Below are 3183 nucleotides of genomic sequence, written 5' to 3'. Positions count from 1 at the left end.
TTTTATTTGGAAATTTGGGTCGTTACAAGTTGGTATCAGAGCCTTAGTTTGAGGGATTCAGGCACATTCTCGGGTGTGTCGGGACTCAAACTAAGGAAATGGTAAAATTGTTTTCAAAAATCAGCAATTGCTAACTTCTTAAAATGGAAAAAGTGGAGAGTGCAATGCGCGTGATTGGCCGAGCTCAAGTAAGTGGTTCCACAATATGTTAGCCATGTGATACTGATATTTGGATTATGATAGTCGGATGGATTTTGCTATGTGTATGCTTTTAAAATTGTATACGGTTAGGAGCTTATAGCCTTATAATGATTGATTTGGCCTTATTTCCTGTTCCTTGTCTGGTTGTGGTCCTAGGGTAGAATCTATTATTCGAAAGTCTATTTGATCCTATTTGGCGTATAATTTGCTCGCATAAAGGCAACCTGTTATTATTGATTTTAGATCTGATTTGATGGGATTGAGCAAATCTTAGGATAGCCTAGGATTTGAGTTATGCAGTAGCCCATGAGATATGTTTTGTTCGGGGATGAATCAGGGTTACCAGGTAGAGCTTTGGGGAAGGTACAGGTAGGTATGGAATGTGGTATTGGGCCCGTACTACTGAAAGCATAAGACCTGTATCCGAACTAATGTTAGATCTGGAAACTCTAAGGAGAATCGGCGTGGGAGGATCCCCCTTTGATTATCTTGATCATCAGGTCTTATCAGGATGGTGGTGACACGATTTGGAGCAGGGGGATCAGGATCCGGATCTGGGTCGGGCGACAGTACCGGGCCCATTGATGAGAGGTTGCGCGAGATCATTGCAGCCGAAGTTACGAGGGGCATCCTTTACGGTACTCCAGTGGTTTTTGGGACGGTCAAGGAAGGGATGATGGAGATTATGGAGGAGAGGATCAGGTCATTCAGAGCCGAGATTGCAGCAGGCCAGGTCGGGGCCCGAACTCCCTCGTTCAGGGAGTTCAAGGCGTGTGGGGCGCCGGAGTTCTTCGGTTTTAGGGCCCCATAGTTAGTCGACGCTAGGTGGCAGACGTGGAGAATGACCATCGCACGAGCTCTTGCCCTGATGCGGAAAAAGTGGGGTTTGCTTCGTGCATGCTGAGGGACCGAGCCCGTGACTAGTGGGGAGAGGTGACTAGCTAGGTGGGAGCAGCCGGTGTGGCTGAGATGAAATGGGCAGAGTTTGTCAGACGCTTTGATATGGAGTTTGAACCACCGATCGAGGTGTAACAACTAGTGAGGGAGTTTCATGAGCTCCAACAGACCACCGCGACTGTGGCGGAGGTCACCGCCAAGTTTCGGGAACGAGCACTGTTTATTCCGCAGTATGCTACAGACGAGGATATGAGGAGGACGAGATATAATTCCATGATGATGGATGATATCTGAGAGTTTGTGAGCTTTACAGGGTGCAAAACCCTGAGTGAGATGGTGGAGAAGTACTGTGAGCGGGAGATGGAGTTGGAGTTCCGCACCAAGCGGAAACCAGAGCTGGCATAGGCAGTGATAGGTCAGGCTAGAAAGCCTAAGACCTTGGATTCTTCCAGTAGGGGCCAACAGGGCTGTGGCCGGTGTGCCAAGTGCGGCAAACTGCACAGTGGGGCTTGTCGGGCGGCAGGATCAGGATGTTACACATGTGGCCAACCGGGTCACATGAGCAGGGATTGCCCCAAGAAGCGCTTGATTTGTTTCCACTGCAACCAGACCGGCCACAAACGTGCCGATTGTCCGAGGTTGCAAGGAGGAGGAGGAGTAGTGGTGGCGCCTGCGCCCGCCACAATGAGGATTACTGATGGCCGCCCTGCTAAGGCGGATGCTCCAGCGGTGAAGAGCCACACATTTCAGTTGACTACCGAAGAGGCTCGGGCAGCGCCAGACGTTATGGCTGGTACGTATTTTATCTTCGTACTCTATATTGATTTGCATTGCTTATGTGTATATGTTTATGCTCATGTATAGGGTCCTTTTTGGTCAATGGTATGTCGGCTCACGTTCTATTCGAATCGGGTGCTACCCAATCGTTTGTATCTCTTGCACTTAGCAAGAAGTTTCGGGATGCGCCAGGGACTTTGGATTCCCCACTTGAGGTTGAGATTGCGGATGACCGGACCATGAGTACTGCGAGGGTGTATCGGGACTGTGTCCTGAATGTGCATAGGGAGAGGTTTCGAGTTAATCTAGTCTCGATACCGTTACAAGGGTTGAAGGTGATCATCAGGATGGACTGGTTGGGGGCCTATGGGGCTATGATAGATTGCGAGCGCCAACTGGTGAGGGTTCGGACCCCAAGTGAGGGAGAACTGGTTGTTCATGGGGAGAGGGCCTCACAGGGGCCAACCCTGTGCTCAGCTGTGAGGGCTAGGAGACTTCTTCAGCAGGGTTGTTTGGGATTTTTGGCATATATCTCAGATAAGAGGGTTGAGACCTCGACGGATTTGGGCAGTGTACCGGTTGTACATGTGTAACACCCGATTCCTGGTACGCAGTTAATTCAAGCATTTCTTGTGTTTTTCTCTGGGACTCGACGAGTTGGAGGCCCAACTCATCGAATAGAGTCGAGATCCGCGGACAGTTTAAGTGACCTACTCGACGAGTCGGAATACTGAATCGACGAGTAGGTGATAATTGAGTGAAACCATAAATTTGAGGGTTTGCACCCTATTTAAACACCTTATCTCAGCCTCCATCGCCCTTATCACTCCCAGAAAGTTGTGTAACAAAACCCTAGCCGTTTTTGTGTGTTCTAAGGCCATTTTGGTACATTTGGTGGTTTGTGTAGCTTGGAGAAGAAGAAAGAAGCTTGAGATTTCGAGTTGGGGCTTAGAGATTCAGGGATCTAGTTCCATTTTTCAGCTCAATCAAGGTAAAATGCCCCTGTATTGGTCTTCTATGTGTTTATTCATCTTTAGACTTGGGTTTTGGGCACATTTTGGGCTTTCCAAGCCATATTCGGATTTGTGGAGTGTTAGATGAGGTCTTGACTTCAGATCTGAGTCATTGGAAGGGTCTCATGGCATAAAGGTGCCAACTTTATGGGCCATGAGAGCCCCATCCATCTTGTGGAGCACCTTTTATGGCTTTTTGAGCGAAAGCCCCCCATACATATGCACCAAGTTTGGTGCCTTACGTATGAAATGGACATTAGGGGGCCAGATCTATGGTTTTCAGGTGTTAAGGCTC

Source organism: Lactuca virosa, chromosome 3 (assembly GCF_052849685.1).
Source record: "Lactuca virosa cultivar CGN04683 chromosome 3, Lactuca_virosa_CGN04683_v6, whole genome shotgun sequence".
Lineage (NCBI taxonomy): Eukaryota > Viridiplantae > Streptophyta > Magnoliopsida > Asterales > Asteraceae > Lactuca > Lactuca virosa.
This window is presented reverse-complemented; position numbering follows the sequence as displayed.